The sequence below is a fragment of the Danio rerio genome, chromosome 9, assembly GCF_052040795.2.
Source record: "Danio rerio strain M-AB ecotype USA chromosome 9, GRCz13ab, whole genome shotgun sequence".
NCBI classification, from domain to species: domain Eukaryota; kingdom Metazoa; phylum Chordata; class Actinopteri; order Cypriniformes; family Danionidae; genus Danio; species Danio rerio.
This window is the reverse complement of record NC_141029.1, coordinates 29,079,553-29,102,413: the sequence shown is the minus strand read 5'-3', so window position 1 is coordinate 29,102,413 and position 22,861 is coordinate 29,079,553. Positions and strand designations below refer to the sequence as shown.

Here is a 22,861-nt window from a genome sequence, read left to right as displayed (position 1 = left end):
TATACAATCAAAAGAACATATCTGCATGTAATTTCATAAAATTAGCAATTGAAGGGGGGGGACTGTGGGATGGAAAGACAGATTGTGTGTGCATCTGCTGAAGGTGGTCATGAATGAATATGACTGAGTCAGAGAGAGAGTTTGGACATCATCTGATTTCAAACATCTTCGGTCATGCACAGATGTAGCTGCAGACTATAGCCTGCTGCTATAGGACATACATTAAGAAATCAAGAAATATATTCAGCTGAACCTCATTTAGATGGAAAAATGCAATAGGTCCCGTAAGACTTAAATCTCCTGATCCAAGAACCAGGCCATACATTTTAATGAACTGAAATAGGGGAAAGTATTAATTTTATCATGAACTTGAACAATTATTTTTATATGGAATCAGTAGATTCATTAATTAACAGGGTTGTTTCCCTGGAAGGAGAAGGGAAAACAAATGGATGACTGGTGAACAGATTTATTGATGGATGGTTAGATACACTTACCAGCCATTTTTTTTAATGTAAAACTTACTAGTACAGGATTGGATCCCCTTTTGGCTTCAGAACTGGCATAGATTTAACAAGGTGCTGTAAATATTCCTCAGAGATTTTGGTCTAAATTGACATGAAAGCTTTGTGCAGTTGCTGCAGATTTGTCAGCTTCCAATCCATGATACGAATCTCCCATTCCACCACATCCCAAAGCTGCTCTATTGGATTGAGATCTGGTGACTGTAGAGGCCATTTGAGTACAGTGAGTACTGTTCAAGAAACCAGTCTGAGATAATTTGTGCTAACAATGCCTTTCTATCAGCTCGAACCAGTCTGGCCATTCTCCTCTGACGTCTGACATCTGAACTGCCGCTCACTGGATAATTTCTCTTTTTCAGATCATTCTCTGTAAATCCTAGAGTTTGGTGTGTGCAAAAATCCCAGTAGATCAGCAGTTTCTGAAATACTCAGACCAGCCAGTCTGGCACCAATAACTATGCCACGTTCAAAGTCACTTAAATCACCTTTCTTCCCATTCTGATGCTCGGTTTAAACTGCAGCAGATCGTCTTGACCATGTCTATATGTCTTAATGCACAGGTGTCAAACTCAGTTCCAAAAGGGCCGCAGCTCTGCACAGTTTAGTTCCAACCCTAACTAAACACACCTGATCAAACTAATTGAGTCCTTCAGGCTTGTTTGAAACCTACAGGTAAGTGTGTTGGAGCAGGGTTGGAACTAAACTTTGCAGGGCTTCGGCCCTTTTGGAACTGAGTTTGACACACCTGCCTTATGCATTGAGTTGCTGCCATGTGATTAGCATTGGCTAATTAGAAATTTGTATTAACGAGCAGTTAGACAGGTATACTGAATAAAGTGGCCGGTGAGTGTAGATTGATGGGTTATAGAGAGCTGGATGGATGAACGTATTAGATGAATGAAGGGATGGGTAGATGGATGGATGGAAGGGTGGCAGGTTGTTGGATGACAGACAGAGATGGATGCATAGACAGATGAATGATGGATCTATGGATGGATGGATCATGGACTGATGGAGAGATTGTTGAATGAATTAATAGGTAAATGGATTGATAGATTGTTTGCTATCAGAAAAAAATGGATAGATGCATGGACCTTTGGGTAACAGATAAAGATGAATAGATGGATGGACTGATCGCTACATGACATAGAAAGCTCTACGCTGAACTGAACTGAACTGTACCATTTCAAACACTAACATGAACTGAATAATGAAGCTGTCTTTACTGTTTTCAAAACTGTTATATTGTTTAATATATTTTATATATATATATATATATATATATATATATATATATATATATATATATATATATATATATATATATATATATATATATATATTATATTTCACACCTAGTTTCAGTTTCAGTTTAAAGCTTCACATAACGAGAATGACAAAACACTTAACATCAAGTACACCAAAATAAAAAATAAATAAAAAATAATAAAAAAAATTTATAAAAAAAAAAATTACAATAATACTTCATTGACTAATAACATTTATTACTGAAATGCTTCATGCACAAAAGTAAATTCATAACGATTTGTGGAATTATTGTCGTATTGTCCTTAGATGTTGTAGATTATTTGATGAGCCTTAATAATAATTGAATGTGTGTTTTGATCAAATTTCAACCTGTTGTGAATAATTGATCCTAGGTACCTATATTCCTCCACAAATTTGTCATCTGTGTCATTTATGACTACCCTTTGGAGAGAAGGTGTATTTCTCCAAAGTTAATGAGCATTTCTTATGTTTTTGACACAATCAAGTGTAGTTTCTACACTTCTACCTGAATGTTTAAAAAAACCTAGACATTTGTTTTGGAACCTGGTGCATTTTACTCCTTAGCTAGGTTTATTTGAGCATATGTAAACAACACAATCGCACTCATCTGCACCAAAACAATTGGTTTGAGATAGCCTGAACAAGGTGGTCTCATGTTGGAACAAACTCTGGAGCGATTTGGTCAACATAGGCTCATTCTAAAAAACGTAGCCCTATATGTTTCTGGATATCTTAAATCATGTAGCCATAAGTTTGTATGGTTGCATTTAATTTTTTAATTGAGTGGTATTTTTCACGCTTACCATGGATGGCTTTCCTGCTGTTACCAGTTTGTCCTGTTAGCTCGCCATGTACGTAGGCGGACTTGAGACGCAGAGAGGAGTTGACCAAGACTACGGGGTTTGAGTCCGGTGAAGAACAGTGCCAGAAAGCAGGTAAGATAAAATCAACAAACCAAAAAATAAAACAAACAAGTAAATAACAGGGTGAGAATGTAGTAAAATCTGAAAACGTAGTAAAAAACATGCGAGGACTTTGAAAATTGTTGGTTGGGTTTAGGGAAATGGGTGGGTGGGTCAATCAATACAATTGGTTGGGCTTAGGGAAGGAGGAGGGTGGGTCGGTCAATCGGTCAGACAGTCAGTCAAACAGTCAGTTGACAGCGGCCTGTGGTGGGTTTACGTGAGAACAGCAGGCGCAATAGCACTCGCAAGAAAAAATCTGGGATCTGAAAATGTGTACACATTGACCTCTGGTGGATTTGTGAAAACAAAAAAAACTACAAAAAAAATGTAGCTGGGACGTATCTGGCAGTCTCCAGATATGTATATGATGGTACATTTTCAGAATGTTAAATATGAAAGTAAAAGCATACTGAACTACTAACGAATGCTGTTTATCTGTTAGGAAATCTTGACCGTTACAAAAAAGTCACTTTGAAATAATTGATATAAAAGTGACGATTGTAAATTCATTCAATATGTAAATTCATTGACTGTGAGACATTAGGATTTATTGAGCAGAATCTATTCTTTCTACTATATGACCAATATTTTCTGTAGGATACAAAACCACAAAGCATAACAGTTACGCTTGTGAAAGTACCCATCAATGTCTTATTATTGAACTATAAAAGTAAAACTACACTCTCATCTGTTCTGCTGCTAAATTTATAGCTAAATCTAAGGCGATCTGATATTTAGCAACATTTCATCAGATTATCTGAAATAATTATATTACAGTTATCTCTGTCACACTTTATTTCAGTCACAGAAGAATGAGTGAAAGGAGAAAGTATTCTCTGTCAGGGAGAGGAAAGGGTGAGACACAGAGCCATAAAAACAGAAGGAAGCGAGGCAAAAGCAAGATGGATGAGGGACGGAGCTCTGCCCGTTAATCACAGCTGGATCTGTCCGAGGTGGAGAGAACAGAGGAGGATGCAGCAGGTTTCATCACGACCCCTCGCTTCTGTACTCCGGCTGGGTCCTCAGGGGCCAATGTGGCCCAGAGAGGAGCACCATATGGATGAACTTGAAAAGACCCCAGATGTGGAGCTGACAGCATGCCCCCACTGCACATGCACGTGTGCTGTAAATATCACATGATACTTGCTTTATATGCAAAATATACAGTATGACCCATTCACTGAAAAAAAAAAAAAAACACTGAGTGAACAACCCAGTGGATAATTATATTAAGAAGATCCAAGTGAAGATTATATATCTAGAAAATAAAATGTAAGCTGAGAGTGGATACTATGAACAAGTCGATTGATCGAAGTTGATTGATCGGACCTACCGAATGAATGTATCATTTTGTGAATCACTGTGTCTTGTGCATCAACTGAGCATGTTTTAAATCTTATTTGGCACAAAGAGAGAAAAATTTCAGATTTTTTTTTTCGTTTTTCTGCTCCGCTCAGCGCGAGCTCTCCCTGTTGCAAGGGCTTAAGTGTGTGTGTGTTTTTGTGTGTGTGTGTGTGTGTGCGCGCGTGTGTGTTTGTTTGATGCTATCCATGTTTTTGAATGTGTTTGAATGAGAGACAGTGTGGTGCTGTGTGTCTGTGTGTTTATACAGACAGCATGTTATAGCCTCCCCCCTAAAATATAACACTGTATATGGAAAGCATCGTCAATGCACCGTGATGCACCGAGATATCGAATTGAACCGAATCGATGGCATGATAATCGTAACCGAACCGAACTGTGAAACCAGTATAGGTTCACACCTCTATTCAACACTGTTGAAAAATATGATGTAGAATATTCAAACAGCAATTTCATAGATTCAGTGGATCAAATTCGACTGTTAAAATTACAGGAAAAGCAATAGATTTCAGATTGACAACCTCCAGATGCTTTTCAACTAGCAGGTGAATCAATTTAAGGTTTTTTAACCAGTAAACAGGTGAAAAAAAGCACACAAGTAACATTTAATATTTATGTCGATGTCTAGGGCATTATAAGTAATAAAATGATTATGAGTAAAATTAGTAAATTATGTTTTGTACTGTACATTTCCTGAGTTTCCTGGCTGTAATGTCAAATTTTAACAGCCAAATTTGATCCAATAAATTTACGGAAGTGAATTTTTTAAACTAAAAAAAAATAAATACAATATAGTGAAATCTGGAAATTGAATATGATTTATTAAGTATTAAAATGTATTTTGAATATTTTTAGTTGAATTATTCATATCTTAAATAAACAGCTATGTAAAATTCTGGCCCTAAAAATACAAACCCCAGCAATTCAAGTCAATAAAATGCAACCACTTGTTAATTCAATGTATTATTTTTATTTCAGCTTGTGCTATTCGATAAGCTTTTTATTTCAATACTTTTGGCATTGATTTTGTTCCATACAAAAAAGTTTACAAAATAAGTCACGCTCTTTAGGATTTCAAACCCAATGTCTGTGTCTGCATATGAGACAAGACACATAAATGACGTGTTAACAGCATTTTTATAAATAAAAACGGTAATTCTAACATAAAATAACTCTTAAGTCTAAACTCATCTCCAAATGAGAATGAATAATGTTCACCAAAGTACCAAGAGTTGTCAGGAGGAAACAACAGGACGTGCTTTTAAGTAGAACTCTTTGTACTGACATACAGTTTTTCTCTGTGACTTGTCCGTCTCTACCCATTCAGAGTGAACGCTTTAAAGAAGCGTGTAATTCAGGTTAAGTACCGGAGAAAAGGGAAGCGCTTTACCTCGATTAGTCAGCGTTAAGCCTTTCATTTCAGTGCCGAGCAATGAGTTCGGAAAATGGCCAACTATCGTTTTAAATAAAGGCTACACATTTTTCTCACCTTTTATGGAAAGGAGACAAGAGAAGAGGAAAGAAAGGGTCGCCATTTGCTAAAAGCCAGTGCACACCTCTTAAAAACAATATTTTTCACAGACCCACAGACAGAAGTTGTCAAAGTCGATTTTAGTGGCTGCTTTTTAACTTTTTTCTTTCTTTTATCCTGCGTTCTCTCCGGAGAGGGCTAATTTATCATAATTTAGAGGCATGAGCTGAATGCTTTCTGCCTTTGTCTGGCACTTTCCCTCTCCTCTGTGCTCTAAGAGATGGAGAAAGTGAAGCCACAAAGAAAGAACGAAAGAGGAAAGGTCAAGCTTTTCCTCCCCTCTGCAGGCAATCACACTGACACCTGCAGGTGAACGGAATCCAGTCCCAGAGAGAAAAAGAGAAATAAAGTGAGACTGTGAGAGGTCGAGAGGCCATGCGGTGTCCAGACAGGTGTGTGTTAAGCAGGTACAGTGTGTGTGTGTGTGTGTGAATGCACGTGATGGTGAGCATGAATGTAAGTGGGTTTGAAAGTGCCCAGGCACAAAACCGAATTGTATGAAACCTCTGAGCGAACATGCGGCTCTGGCAGCGCCCATCCCATCATTTCTCACAGTAATAACTCCTGCCAGTGCTGCTGCCAACTGACAGACTGAGAGTAAAAGAGATAGGTAGAAAAAGGAAAAGGAGAGAGTTTTGTGGCTGGGCATTTTCTGATGGCCAACAGACACATTTTCACTGCGGCTATTCACACAGATGTATTTTCGGCTGTCCAAATTTTTATCACTGTGCCTCCAACTCTACCGCAGAAAGAGTCGTTCTGAAAGGATCTTCAGTAAAACTGTGCAGTTCATTTCTATCTTTTGTGCACTTGTGAATAAGACAATTTTTATTAAGAGACACTTTTGTGTTAAAGACACTGTTTGATTTCAGGAGCTCCTTATAAGCAGTCGAACATTTAGAAAGTTATTTAATGCAAACAAGACAAAGCTCTCAATTTTTCAATCATGTCATTCTAACTTGTATAACAAATGAGTATTAGCAAAACAACAACTTAAGCCATTTTCATTAAAATATGCAACAGTTTTCAAATCTCACAGATTCCTTTCATGTATCATGTTCACATTTATTCAGAGAAAATATATTTTGTAAATGTCCTAATGTATATATTTCAAAACTCAATTTTTGTTTAGTAATACCAGCCTGATCTAACGAGAAAACGTAAGTATTTTAGGTTTTGCCAGTTTAGTGGCTAATTCGTACGAATTCGTACGAGTTCAGTCATACAAAAATGTACGATGTTAAAAAGACGGCGTGGCACCTAACCCCTCCCCTAAACCCAACCATCATTGAGGAATAAGCAAATCGTACTAAATTGTACGAATTAGCCACTAAATCAAAAAGTTACAAATTGCCGTGAGATTGTGTTGGTAATACGTGTGGCTAAGAACATATTTTGGAAAACTGAAATGCGATTTTCTCAATATTTAGATTTTTTTGAACGCTCAAATTACAGATTTTCAAATAGTTGCATCTTGGCCTAATATTGGCCTATCAGAATATTACACACACACACACACACACACACACACACACACACACACACACACACACACACACACACACGGACACACACACACACACACACACACACAGACACACACGGACACACACGGACACACGGACACACACACATACACCTATGGACACACAAACACATACAAACACTTTGACTAAAACCTCTTATTGGTATTCAGGAATAAGCAAAAGTACTGTACAATAAAATACAAAAAAGAAACATTCTGAATCATTTAATTACATGACTATAATAAAATAGTGATAGACACGACTTTGAGTCTGCTCACATTCAAATGAACTTACGTTTTATTCCAACTGCTAACACACAAAATCTTTTTGTCACACAATTTCTGAAACATCTCACTCCAAATGCAAAACTACACAGCAAATCTCCAAAACACTAATATCTTAGCTGATCTGGGCCTATAAATAGGTAAAATGTGAAGGACACTGGGCTGTTTAGGTAAATAAAAAAAAAAAGAAAAAGAAAACAACTGGAAAACAACTGGTTTTGGCCTAATAAATATTTTCTGTTTCTACATGTGATTGGTAACTACAGTGTACCTGTTACTCCTCTCAGCAGATTATTTTCACAGTAGAATGTGGTATTAAATCGTAGATATAAGCCTGTGAAAGAGCAAAGAGCTTTAGATTTAGAACAACAGTGTTTACATGGTACTGTATATTCAAACATTTGCTACTTTGAAAGAAGTGTTTGCCACTTGAAGCAGACGCTTCCTTCTGATGTGTACTTATGGAATTGGAATGTAGGAGATGTGAGGCTTTTTGTGTATGCAGTTTTGAGAATTGTGCATAGAGTTTTGAAAAACTGTGAAACTGTTTTGAAAATGTGTTTAAGCATTTGGAAAAGGCTGTATTTTCCAGAACTTGGTCAACTATTGTCTCCCATATTTCATCAGAAATAAATGCTCTTTGGCTTGATCCTCTTCCTTGTTTGTCTCCTCTTTGTTACTTTCTACTCAGAGATTCTGATTGGTATGTCATCAGTTTTTCTACTTAGTCTTAAGTTTATTGTGTTCTGCACGCGATAGCCTGGGTTACTTTTATGTGTTTTCATAATAATGGTTAAACCTGTGCAAAATTAGGGCATTTTGTAAAGAGTTTTGCAGACGACATTGGGAAAATTGTAACTTGTCTGAAAACAAGTGTTTAGAGTTTTGAGAAATGTGTCTGAGTTTAGAGAACTCAATTATTGGTTTGGAGAATTATACCATCTGAATCATAATAATATGTTAGCAATCAAGCAAAAAACTGTAATAAACAATAAGGTCACATTTTATTTTGATGGTCCGTTTGTTGTATTTAAGTTACATTACATCTACATGCCAGCTAATACTCATAAGATTATAAGTAGACTGACATGTATTTGTAAAGTTTTTTATAGTCAGTTAAATGTCTGTTGAAGGAGCAATATCAACAGATATCAAGCAGACAGCCTACTAATACTCAAATGGACCGTAAAAAAAAGTGTTACTAAAAATAATAGTTCATAGCAAAAATAAACGAATATGAAATAAATAAGTAATATAAATAAAATTTAATTTTGTTTAAGTTATTTCAGTATTAAGTATTTTTGGCTCACACATAACAATCAATACGGACGTTCGGATTTGTTTTTTTGGGTGGTAAAGATGGATGATATTAAACTAACAATTAGTGACACTGTTATGCACTGTAGGATGAGTTAAGGTACTTTTATGTCTTTGGCTAATAAACTCAAATCAGCTTTAAAAGTAAGTAACTGGTCAAAGCCTATTGATTACGAAACAATGACTTGCTGCTGTAATGTTGTGTTTCGCTACTCAGTGTGGGTGCAGGACTGAGTCACTGCCCTTGTTGATGTGATCTTTTTAGACAACTTTTAAGACTTTCAAGCTCAGCCAAAATCATCCTCTTATCTCTCTGCACACTGCAAAAACAAATTCTAACATCAATAGTACAGTCACCACTGCTGCCTTAGTTTCAGATCAATTTGTCGGTTAATCTCTTCTACTGCTTTGATAAAACAAGCTCTTTTTTTCTGACCAATTATTTACCCTACTGGTAGACATTTTTAATTAGCCTAAAACGAAATGGAGAATGCTTTGGTTGTCATGCGAATTTTCTGTTGTGCTAAGGGTTGCACTATTTTTTTTAAATTTACACTGAACTTTAACAATTATTTTAAGAAGCATTGTATATTTTTACACTAGAAAAGCCTTAACTAAGTTAAACCATAAAGGATTGGATTATGATATCCCTCTACAGAGTCTATACCTCTACAGTTTTAAGATAAAAATCAGAGCATGCAACTAATCACTACCGAGGCTCATTCTGAAAACATACCACATTTCTGGAGATCACCAAATACGTACAAGGAGGTATGTTTTTTTTGTTAGTTTTTTTTTTTGGTGAAGAGTTAGGGGCCGCTGTGTATGCTTTTTGACATCTGAAATTTCTCTTTCGAGTGCCATTAGCACTTGCTCTAAATTCACCAGAGGCCACTGTTGACTGACTGACTAACCAACCGACCAAACCCCCCACCCACACCCTTCCCCAAACCCAACCAATAGTATTTTAAAAAGCACCTATTAACCAGCGCCCACCCACTTACTGAAACTCAAACGACAGTTTTTTGAAAAGCAATCCAGAAAAAGAAAATCCAAGATTTTTACTAAATTTTCAGATTTTACCACATTCTTACTCTGTTAATTACTTGTGTATTTATTTTTTTGGTTTCTGTTTTTGTTTTACCTGCTTTCTGGAACCATTTTTTTACTGGACTCAAACCCAGTCATTGCGGTCAACTCCTCTCTGTGTCTCAAATCTGCCGACGTACGGTGTACAAACTGGTAAATACGGGAAAGCTGTCCATATGGAGGTAATCGGTCAGCTGGTAAGCTCGAAAAGGAGTGGTGCCAAACCTCCCCGTAGCATTCTTTTTAAAGATGAAATGAAGCTATAATTACTTCTGGCTACATAATTCGTGGTCTCCAGAAATCTATTTATGTTTACGTTTTCAAAATGAGCCTATGCTGACTAATCATATATATATATATATATATATATATATATATATATATATATATATATATATATATATATATATATATATATATATATATATGCATGTATATATGATTTTTGAGTGTACAGTACGGACCAGCTACCGAAGGACATTTAACCTGCACATGCACTGCAATTTGGCAACAACCACCAGGAAAATCTTTAGTCATGATTTAGTGGAACAACTATAAATACAATAAACCAAGTTTATACCTGAGAAAACCATAGTGACCAAATTCGTTTTAGTGTCCCAACTAATGATTTCAAATCATGAGAAACAGAGTCCAGTCCATTCAGACCATTATGATTCACCCCAAACAAATCTACACTTGAATTCAAACTATGAAAGAAATGTCAGATCAAGTGTGAAATGGGCACCTTCTGTAAGTCCAACGGTTCTTGGAATCAGCTAGAAAGAGCTTGGAAAGTGTTTCCCAAACCGGCTACAGCTCTCTTGTGGGGTCTGTAGGACAAAAAAAAAAAAGGAAAAAAAAGAAAGATTGATGCTTTTCTGTCCTCCTTTCTGGACAATTTGCTCTCAATTGATGTGCAACACCATCTTTTCTCAGCCTACTGGCCTCCCCTTCTCTCTCCTCCACTCAAGGAGCTCATTTATCTGTCTTTTTCTTTGCCTTTTCTCCCTCAGCCTTTCTTTTATATTTCACAGTTCTTTTGAAAGGTACATTAGAGGGTAGTTGAAAAGGCCCTCATGTTGACATGCACCAGGCCTCATCGAGGCTGACACTTTGCCCATATCGCCGATGTAGCCTTAATTGCATGCTTTGAGATTGAATCGATACCGTGTTTGGAGTAAGGGAGAGACCGCCACCATCCATGGGTGTAAGTGAGGGTCGAATCCTGGCCTGAACAAGTGGATGGGACAGTATAAATTGAGCCTGTCTGCGTAAATACACAGTCAACTGTCATCAATGTTCAAAGACAAAGACTAAGCTCACCGTGAGCTGATTCGACATAGCTGAAACAAAAAAAGACAGACATTTACACTGGATGATTGGACAATCCGATATAACAAAATCATTATCATGAGATATATGTCCCATCAGTGCCGATATACAACCATATCGCACTGCTTCTTGTTTGATATTGCGTTTATACAACAGTTCGTTGGCATAATTGTGTACATAAAGAAGAAAAACAAACACGTAGTCTAAAAACCCTTTTGTATTAGGAGCTACTTTCTTCCACCATTCATTCACATCAGCAGCTAACGTCAGAACAGAAGTCGTTACTAATGTTGTTTTAGAGCTAGTATTTGAATGATTTTGTAGCGTAATGTCTAAAGTGATGACAAAACAGGTGATTTTGCTGACACTTTAAGATTATAAAACTGAACGACATGAAATGCCGTCAATCTAGAGACATTTCCCAGTATTTCCCTTTTGCAATCGGGAGATCACAACAATTAAAAAAAGCCAAAGCAATGCATACACTACCAGATCACTGTTGTGTTTGCGATAAGGAAAGACGCTAAACACACGTGGATATTTCTTCTTTCTTTCTTTTTACAGAACTAGTCAGCAGTAAGGAAAACAGTAGACTCATGAGAAACAATCAAATGGCCAACCAAAAAGTAACTCAGGGTCAGAGATGTATAGTAACCAAGTAGAACTACTTCACTACTGTACTTAAGTCCTAAAAGGCTCTATCTGTACTCTACTGTATTATTGTTTTTTTCTCCTACTTCCACTTTTACTTCAGTACATATTTTCGATGAGTTTAATACTTTTACTCAGAGAGATTTTTTATGTGCTGCATCGTTACTCGTTACTAGGGGTGTCAAAATTATTGATATCGGTTTAGTAATAGATCATAACTGGTTATTACGTACTGACGTCATTCATCTCCTATGCGCAATGTCGCAGTAGAATACTATGGCGAAGGAGGCGAGGGCGAGTAAATAATGCTCTTACTACAATGAAGGCAGCACAGCACACGAGCCGCTATTTCACTATATGGAGAATTGCTGTAAAACTGTGACCCGCTAGCCTGTTTGTGAGGTAACTTTTCCTCTCCTCTTGGCTGTTAAAGCAATACTTGTGGATCCAGACACAAGCGAGCCTGTGGTACAAGTTTTCTCTACTCTGTCTATTACGGATTACCTGTGATAACCACGTATTATGCGCATACAGACTGTAACTCTGGCTGTTCTTCCCGCCATTAGTAAACAGAGCTTTCTTTTCCAAAGCCGATCCCAGCCCTTTCTGTTGAGCAGGTGAAGACAATAACCAGTCATTGTCACCAATCATGTCAAATTGTAGTGAGTTTATTAATCTGATGTCACTGCATGCGGGCGGAGTAATACAGAAGGGTGAGGAGGCTGTACGAGTTCTGATATTAAAGAATATTGCATGGCTATCAACCAATCAGATTCGAGAACCAGACAGAACTGTTGTATAAACACTTATCAGACTTATCAGTAGCCTAATAAAAAATGTATTCAAATCAATTTCTTGCTTTATATCAGACACTTTTCTGTATTTTGTGCGTTTTTGGGTACAGAATAAAACGTAGAAATATAAGAATTTTTTTTTTCCTTCAAATATAATTAAAGTGTAAAAAAAATTTTAAAAAGTTTTTTTTTTTTTCCCCATAGCTTTATGCAGTGTTGGGGAAAGACATTTTATAAAATAATATTTAAAATAACTAAATGTTTGTGTGTGTGTTTTTTTTTTTTTCCATCTCGGCTGGGCTTGACCCAGCATGCAACACTAGCTGTATGCATATATAAGGTGCATATTTACATGGCTATGAAAATTTTTTCATCATCTTATTTACTTTTATACTGCAGTATTTATACTAGTAATAACTCTAAGGGGAAACCTGTGTAATTGTTGGTCATAAAAATCACTCACAACCCTGATATCACTGGTGTAAATAAACCAGTGAATACTGTAAAACATGATTCATACCAGCAAAGGTTGGAATAATAGTCTATCATAAAACATTATATCTCTCTTTTAGAACAAGACACTGAATAAATACAACAAACTCCATCGTGCTTTATAGACCTCCGACACTCAAACACCTCCTGCTTAAATCATGTTCTCAATTTCTTTTCTCTTCTCTTTTCCCTATTTCATCATCTCTTTCTTCCTGCGCTGCTCGGTTAAATCTAGGGGCCTCCTGATTCCCGTGGCTGCCGTTAGTTCTGTACAAACAGCAGATCTGGTTACAGAACAGTCAAAATGCACATGAGCTGGCTGATGTGTTTTACTTCTTCCTGTTCTGTCTCAGACATCCACTGTATTTCATGGACTGTCATGGAATTAGGCAGATGTCAGGTGAAAATTTAAGTGCAATTTTTCCAACCCATTTTTTCAGATCTCATGTGTCCCCATATAACCACTTATGTGATGGTCAAATATCCTTTATTCACATCAAACCAGAAATGTGTTTGTATTTGATAAATTTTACTTTAAAATTTAACATGAACAAGTTTAATTTAAGACATGTTAAAAATCTAAAATAAATGTTATATATTTGTTTCCCAGTACTGTGTTGCAGCTGAAAGGGCACCTGCTGTGTAAAACATACATTCTGCTGTGGCAACTCCTGGTTAATAAAGGGACTAATCTAAAAAGAAAATGAATGAACAAACGAATGAATAAATGAATGTTATTAATTTTGTTTTATTTAGTGGTTTAACTTATTTGATGGTTTTACTTATTGAAAGTTTTTTGTGTATTTTAATATATTTATTCTAAAAATATATATTCCTATGATTGCAAATAAAATATTTGTTTGCCATTCATAAGACTTTGATGTCCTTCAGAAATAGAATAAAACAATTAATAAAAAATAATTTTATGTATCTTTATACATTTATACATAATATATATATATATATATATATATATATATATATATATATATATATATATATATATATATATATATATATATATATATATAAATAAAACAGATAAAAATGTAATAATAATAATAATATTAATAATAATAAAAATAATAAAAATAATAATAATAATAATAATATATTGGAATGCATTGCAAGCAGGTAATTTTATATTGCTCTTAAAATGCATGTGCAAGCCATGTGCCTCCAATGAAAATAAAAAAATTGCACGTGGAAAAGACACGATTTGTGAATGACCCCTAAAGGCTGCCATCATTTGCGATCTCCAGCAGTCGACCATTCTTTTTTTGCACAGACATGCTGGATTTACCTGATTTGTTAACAAATAGTTTGGGGGCCCATTTCTTGGCAGTTCAATATTCTTTCACTGGGTCTTTTCCCCATTGCAAAGAAACTTTCCAAAGACGTCTGTTTCTTACTCATTTTGCTAGCTTATGGGTTAAATTGTGGTGCCCAAGTGACCAAGATATAACCAGGGTCAGACAGAATCTGTGGACATTTTTTGTTTTTTTTCTGAAAAAATATATAGATTGATGTGTGTCTTGGGCGATGCAGTGGTGCAGTAGGTAGTGCTGTCGCCTCACAGCAAGAAGGTCACTGAGTCGCTGGTTCAAACCTCAGCTCAGTTGGTGTTTCTGTGTGGAGTTTGCATGCTCTCCCTGCGTTCGCGTGGGTTTCTTTTTGGGTGCTCCCTTTCCCCTACAGTCCAAAGACCTGCGGTACAGGTAAATTGGGTAGGCTAAATTGTCCGTGGTGTATGTGTATGTGTGTGGATGTTTCCCAGAGATGGGTTGGGGGGGTTACAGTTTATTATTACAAATTGTATTGTATATAAATCATGTGAACATTTTCATATTAGTCTATAATAATACTGTATAAAAACTGAATAAAAATAAATTTACACACATTTACACACAACTAAGCAAAGATGAGCTGAAAATCTGTGGATTTCTGTGCGTGCAGATTCCGTGTGGCCCTAGATATAACCGAGAGAATAGTCTTTTTTCAAAGTAAAAGATTTTTTCAAAGTAAAAGATAGTTCAAACTACCAGCTGATAATACTTTAAATGGAAATAATAATGATTTCTTGTGTGGTCCGGAAACAATTGATCCACTGAGAGGCATTAGTCTGTGGTCCGGGGTTGGCCCGCTAATATAGAAAAATGTTTAAAAAATGACAAAAAATGACTTATTTTGAAATAAAGTATTCGTTCATTCATTCATTCATTCATTCATTCATTCATTCATCTATTCATTCATTTTTAGTCCCTGCATTATTTGGGGTCACCACAGCAGAATGAACCAGCAATTACACTGGCATAATAAAATGTACAGAAATATATTGTGTTCAAATAAAATCCAAGCAATAAATGTTTTTTCATTGTCACAGATTTTTCACATATAATCCCCCCTTGATCCAGCAGGTCAGGAATCCTCTTTGTTATAACATTTAGTGGACGTGGCGTTTTTTTTTTTTTTTTTAAGTTCTTTCTGATAGATGTTTAACAAAACGAAATCAAATACAGCTCTCTAGGTGTGTGCACCCCATTCAAGAAAGCATTTGCCAAAATGTTCCAACCTGGACCTTTAAACAGGACTCGATATATTTGCCCCCAGACAGCGGTTTGTCCTTCAAGTGCTTAACTCCATCGGTGAGCGATCCTATCTCTGTGCTTTGCTTGAAGTCAGTTTATTTTCCCCGGGGCCTAATGACTCCAGCAATAACTGTAAGCGTAACTGAGCGGGCATCCATGCAGCGCCAGAGCAAAGACATTTACCACATGTCACAGGAAGAGTGGCAATAAGTAATAGTTCTTTATACCTCTCTTGAGATGTGTGTGTGTGAGTGTGTGCGTCGTGAAGAGGTTACACATTGTTCATGAACCTGTTTCATTCCAGACAGACTGTGCTGTCATGATTGCATTAAATGCTCGCTTGTCCTCTGTCGTCTCTGCTTTAATAGTTTCTACCTCATTTAAGCTCAAATGCCTTCATGTCCTAATTGTGGGTAATAACCCAAACGCACTCCCAACATTAGTGCACCATTTACCATTAAGACAAAATCGATTCATTTATCACATATGATGTGCGCAGAGCCTTTGAAGAACTCTTTTTTCAGTGTGCTATTGGGGTTTAATGTGTAACGCTGTGGTCGCTGGATGACATTAACGGGGTTGTGTGGAGGTGATTAATGCAAAATAAAGGCTGGGGGTCTCTTTTCAATACACGATGGACTTATTTTTAGGCTTACTATGAATTTGTCACATGGGACTTGCTTTTGGATGAACTTCTGACATTTTTTCAGAGGTATTTAATTGCTGGCATTTGGAGGTGCACAGATTATACACTGAAAGGTGCTTGGCTCTTTGAAGCTATTTTTTGTCAGATATTTTTAGTTTGTGATGTTTTAACACATTTAAATTAATGGATGTGACACACTAAGCAAACAGCCAATGGTGGACTGTCAGTAGAACAAAATAATTCTATAAAAACCATGTTTCCATACAATGTGTTTGTCAATCCGGGTAATGTTTTATGCTGTGTTCACACCAGACCTGGCACGCACGTAAATAGATGAAATAACGCACAATTCAGTAGGCCAATCACATCATGGGCGAAGTTAGTAACTTCGTTGTTAAATGGCTAACATGGATTTTATTGAGAGAGTTGCTGTACTGTATGTGCATTAGGAAGGCTGAAAAACAGCATAGATTTGTTTGGGCCCTGTCCGAGTCCTCTAGTTCCATTCTGAGGTACACCCAGCTCTGTTAGTTTATCAACTTCTCCAGAAACTTTAACTGGTTGATCGAAATTTCAATGATGCTTCAGACTTAGCCAAGCCCAGTTTGATGAGCTGTTTTCTAGTGTCGGCAAGAGTATTTCCCCTCGGGACGCCAACAACAGGCACTACATCATAATTAAACCTATACAAGAGCAAGCTCCTGATTAGTTAAAATGGCGTGAATGTCCACTATTTTCAGATTTTCCAACTCGAGAAATTCGTGTGTTAATCGCACCACAGGATGTTTATTCACGTCTTTGCATTTACTTAACATGTAAATCACTCGCGTTCGACGCTTTATTTGCGCCTGGAACACAGCATTAGTCATTAGATGTAATGCAAATTCTCTTGTTAACTATGGCATCATTCATATATAAATGATTTTTTATTTTATTCCTTCCTTCATTCATTCATTCGTTTTCCTTTGGCTTAATCCCTTATTTATCAGGGGTAACCTAGTACTGGGAAAACCTATACATGCTTGCATTTACAGATGCAGTCATACACTACAGCCAATTTAGATCATCCAATTCACCTATAGCACATGTCTTTGGACTGTAGAAACCAGAGCACTTGGAGGAAATCCACGCGAACATGGGGAGAACATGCAAACTCCACACAGAAATGCCAACTGGCCCAGCTGATGTTTGTCAATTTGTCCTACCTTGTCACATTGTTCTACCTACCATTAAAAAAGTAGGTAGCACATTTTGATGTAAAATACCAGTGTAAATTTTAATGTGGAATAGTGTGACATTCAATTCAATTCATGTTTAATTCTATTGCGCTTTTAGAATGTAGATTGTGTCAAGGCAGCTTAACATAGAAGTTTTAGTAAATTGAAACAGTTTCAGTGCAGTTTTCAAAGTTGAAGTTCAGTTTAGTTCAATTCAGTGTGGTTTAATTTTCGCTGCTGAAAGTCCAAACACTGAAAAATAAATCTATCAATGCGCAGCTCCACAAGTCCCAAACCAAGCAAGCTTGTCACCTTGGAATTATAAGGTTCTATCTGCGTTCTAAATTGATTGTGAGATATTGAGCTTCAAAGTTTTTTGCAATCCATATAGCAAACTGTAACAAAGTGGCTGACACAGAGGGATTCATTTGCAGTATTTTTATTAAACACAGTTTAATAAACAATAGCACACAGATGTTGTGCGTGCGCAAACTCACATCAACCACAGTAGTATGTAGTCGTTTGGCTGGCGGCAGGTAAACACGGGATGAGTAAGCAGGCATGGGTCAGAGGCAGGCGGCTAGTATTAGAGTCGGTAAGCAGGCTAGAGTTCAAATGTAGGCGGCTAGGATCAAAGTCGGGATTCAGGTTAAAGTACAAGGCAGGCGGCAGGCAAGACTGGGTCAGTAAACGAAGCAGGATCACAACGGGAAGGCAGACAAGGATGAGAACGCTCAGTAGTGTTAGCCGGGGCAAAAGCAAGACTTCGCAATGAAGCAGCGTGTGTGTGCTGCTTATATGTGTGTGGAAGGTGATTGCTGGATACGTGTCAGGTGTGTCTGCAATCAGTGTAAGTGGATGAAGTAATGTCAATAGTCCGGTGATGATGACCTCTGCTGGCCAGCGAGGGGAATGACTGGGGCCGAGTCGGTGACACAAGGGCCCTATCATACACCCGGCGCAGCGTGGCGCAAGGCGTGGCGCAAGGCGTGGCGCAGTAGTCTTTTGGTAGTTTCAGCTTGGCGCAAGAGTCGTTTTGAGGCGCTGCGCTACGCTGTTTAAATAGCAAATGCATTAGCGCTCATTTGTGCGCCCATAGGCGTTCTGGTCTAAAAAGGAAGGCGTTCTGAGGCGGACCGCTGGCGCGTTGCTATTTTGAGAAACTATAATAAATTTTTCATTAGACCAAAACAAACCCGATCTAAACTCTGGCGCAGAGTTGCGCCTTGCTTACTCACAGCTTAATACGCACAAGAGAGCAATAGGCAAATATCTTTACATATGAAAAAATTTAAATATTAAGGATATATATAGGATATAATAAGAATAGATATAGAATATAAATATAAAGGATTAAAATATTACAAAACATATTATTTTCTAGCCTACATAAATATGAAAAATCACTGCTTTTAGGCCTTCTTAATCTCGGGAGGCTTTTTCAGTTCATTCATGACAATTTGCTTTTGTATAATGTTATTATTATTAGCAGTATTATTTATTATATCCATATTTATATTTGTTTTATTAAAAACAAGCTTAGATTTGCCCACCTGTCAGGTTTTAGACCATATGGGGCACAGCATGTGTTTTAGGATATAACTCAGGTTTTTGAGCACATTTTGCTATTATTATTTATTTATTCGTTTGCTGGAAATTAGAACTGAATTTAGAAATAGTTTTGAAACTAATATTTGCGCTTAACAAACAAAATTATTTATTTATAGACTAATTGATGTCTGTGCGTAAAGGTTTCCCTATCCAAGAGCGAAAGTGAACGTGATCCATTATCTCTCATTCTCACGCAGTAGATGCTCTGTTTAACAGTTTTCTGTTAAAAAACAGTTAACTGTTTGCTTGTGAAATGCTCATTTTTTCCACTTAGACTTACTTTGTGTCCTGTAAATAGCGAATGCGCTCTTGGCGTGACGCAGCTGGCTCTTAAAGGGAATGGGAGATGAGACTCTAATTGGTTTATTCTCAAAACACACCTATAACTCATTAAGAAATAAACTCGACCCTTTTAGACCATGCGCCGAAGCGCAAGGCACATTTCCCGTTCTTAAATTAGCAAAAATGCGTCCTGACACGCCCTGAAAGCGTTTGCGCCCTGCGTTTTGCGCTCTGCGCATGGACTGTCAAAATAGAGCCCAAACAGTATGTGGCCAACATTTTTTTTCTTCAAATAAAAAGTCTTAAAATGTAAACAACTTATAAAAAAAATCCCTTAATGTAAATAAGTTGTCATTTAATAAGAATATGTCAATAACTAAATTTTGACAAAAATTTCAGATAGAACAATATAAATCATTTATTTAAGATTTATTTTTGGCCTTTTTGGTTTTATTAGGACAGTATTGAGACAGGAAGCGAAGTTGGAGAGAGAGGGAGGGGTAGGGAAATGTCCTCAAACTACTGTAGGATTCAAACTCAGGACACTCTAAGGTAATACTGCACCATATGTCGGTGCGCTAACCACTAGGCTATTGTGTCGACAGAACCTTAGAATTCTAGGTGACGCAGTGGCGACAGTGGCGGGGAACAAACTTCACTAACTGACGAAAGTAAAAATGAAAAAAAACTTTGAGAGAAACCAGGCTCAGTTGGACATGATAATTTCTCCTCTGGCCAAACTATGAACTGATAAGAAGCTGTGATGATGTCCTAACCCTCCTAATCCCTATCTCCAACTTCAGAACCATTCAAATACAATGTTGGTAGAATAATCTGATGTGTAGAATAAAATGTCAGAACACCGGGACTCAAACCAGCGACTTTCTTGCTGTGAGGTGCTAACCACTGAGCCACCGTGCTGCCCAATATTTAATCTTTTTATATTTTATTTATGTTTCAGAAAATGTTTTGTCCTCTCTCTCTCTCTCTCTCTCTCTCTCTCTGTGTGTGTGTGTGTGTGTGGTGCATGCTTGTGTGTGCACTGGTTTATGTTGCAATACATAAACACACAAATGCACAAGTGTCTATTCATTGTATTGCCTCTTACTGAAACATTTGAAAACATTGGTGAAATACTGTATATATATGTGTATACTTTCCTTAACAATGAGCAGTTTTGACTTTGAAAGGTCCTAAACCTCCTCAATAATTTGCACCTGGGGTTGAGGTTATATAACAATTTCCTTGACAGGAGAATTGTTGCAGGACCAACAGAGAACGTTGAGGAATTTGTCCCACTTGACAAAATCGGAGTAACCTTTGAAGCAGGTTTGCTCTGGGCTTTTAAAACGCTGCTTCAACCTTTCCTGTCTTCTAGTTTTTCCCTCTGCACTTATAGTTGGGAAATTTTGTCACGTTGTCAGAAACAAATTTAGCTGACTCAAAAAAATTTACAAAGTCACACCGGTGGATGCTTTTCAAACTGTTTTCTATTCCTTGCAAGCTCTCAGGTGTGAAAACAGCCACATTGCTGTGTTTCCTTTCAGTACACCAATCAACACTTCCAATTCCCAAAACCGCTGTACCACCTCAAATCTCATAACATTTCACGGAATTTGAATGATGTTGCTGACAGTCACCTGTGGGGTAGATTAAACTGCTGATTTTTTTTTTCTGCCTGTGCTTGTTTGACAGTGGCATCTAAATGCATGGTGTTCCCGACACATGGCGGTAAGAAGGATGACAGCAGTCCTGTGATGAAAGAGTGGTATCTGTAAGCTCACACTACGGAGATGAGAAAGAGAGAGCAGTGAATCTCAGCGGAGCAGATCCGAGATGAACATGAGCCTTTGGGAGTATATCAAATCTTGAACTTTCATTCTCATTTAGCCAGGACAAACTTTACACTATGCTCTCAGAGGGGGAAAATGCCAATGGGGCAACACCCCAAAAGGTTATATATTTGTGTCTTAATGGTATATATTAGTATTCGTACATAAAAACAAAAACATATTAGTACTTAATGTGCATATAATTACCTTTTGAGAAGTCAAAGTCATGTCACTTGTATTTAAATGGGAAAACATCAAATTCTTCAAAATTGCTTGCTAAGCTTATAATTAATTTTCATATTTGTAATCATCAATGGATCTGCACATCCTGGCAAGCATCTTTTGTTTTTAAAAGGTCTGTTAAATGAAGATCTAATGAATTAATCGTCAAATAAATATGACGAGTAGAGTAGTTTTGGGCTATTCTTAAATGTCTATTAGATTTTCACTGACAGCCCAAGTTTAGCCTTGTTTGCTGGGACCTGTCTCTTAAATATTATTTCTAAATGTTCAAATCAAAACAAAAAAGCTAATGTGGTAAAAAAATGTCTCTGGAGGACACAATCATATGTCATCCTGTGAGTTAAACTATGTAACTATTGTAAGAATCAATAAATTCTACAATAAGTGTTACACATTATCATCTACTGAATAAATACCTCATCCAATTAAGCTGGTAAGTCATTCCAAACTTTTTTCTGACCGCAAATTTCCTCCTAAATTGACCACAACTTCTTTGTTTAATAGTTTGTGGCTGTTCGATTAGCTGCTGTCATGCGATTTGCATTTGAATGGCAGAAGCGGAAATTCATGATTGGTATGTTCATATCGGCACCTCATATTGGTACTGTACCTCAAAAAATGGGACTGACTGTACCTCATGTTTGTTTCATACAAGTTACAAAACCAGAGAACATTCAATTTAACTGTACTGTAAGTGTAGTTGGTTCATTTAAAAGTAGATGTTTTATTGATATATTTTTTATGTCTGTGAGGGAAACCTCCTTGGAGAATTCATTGAGTTTTTTGATCCCAAAAACTGTCCCACAAACTGTAGTAAAACATATGACCGATCACCTTCCCTGAAGAATCATAAGTCTATAGTAATCAGTGATTGGCTGCTTTAGCAGAAGGGGGAGCTTTCTTCAATAGAGTGGCTATGCCGTTTAATTGGTTGCTGCATGCACTCTCAGAAATAAAGGTACACGAGCTGTCACTGGGGTGGTACCTTTTTAAAAGGTACGCGTTTGTACTTAAAGGGTCCATATTGGTACCTCAAAAGTATATATTAGTACCTATTTTAACATGAACACTTTTGTACTTTTTTAGGTACTAATATGTACCCTTGAGGATTTAATATAGACATTTTAGGTACAAATATGTACCTTTTGAAAAAGTACCACCCCAGTGACAGCTTGCATACCTTTATTTCTGGGAGTATGGAGGGTGCCATAGTGACCAGCGTCTTTGGGTAGGATGCTTAGAACTTCAATATACAGCATTGGTCCCACTTTACATTAAGTGTCCT

At 36.9% G+C, this 22,861-nt stretch overlaps 1 long non-coding RNA gene across 1 annotated transcript in view; it reads left to right on the top strand.

Moving 5' to 3' along the window:
- Window positions 1-22,005, top strand: part of LOC147835323 (uncharacterized) — a 66,171-nt gene extending 44,166 nt beyond the window's left edge. The window contains exon 2 of the long non-coding RNA XR_015499627.1: window positions 21,197-22,005. This is a non-coding gene — a long non-coding RNA (uncharacterized LOC147835323). The remainder of the gene's footprint in view (window positions 1-21,196) is intronic.
- The last annotated feature ends 856 nt before the right edge of the window (window positions 22,006-22,861 follow it).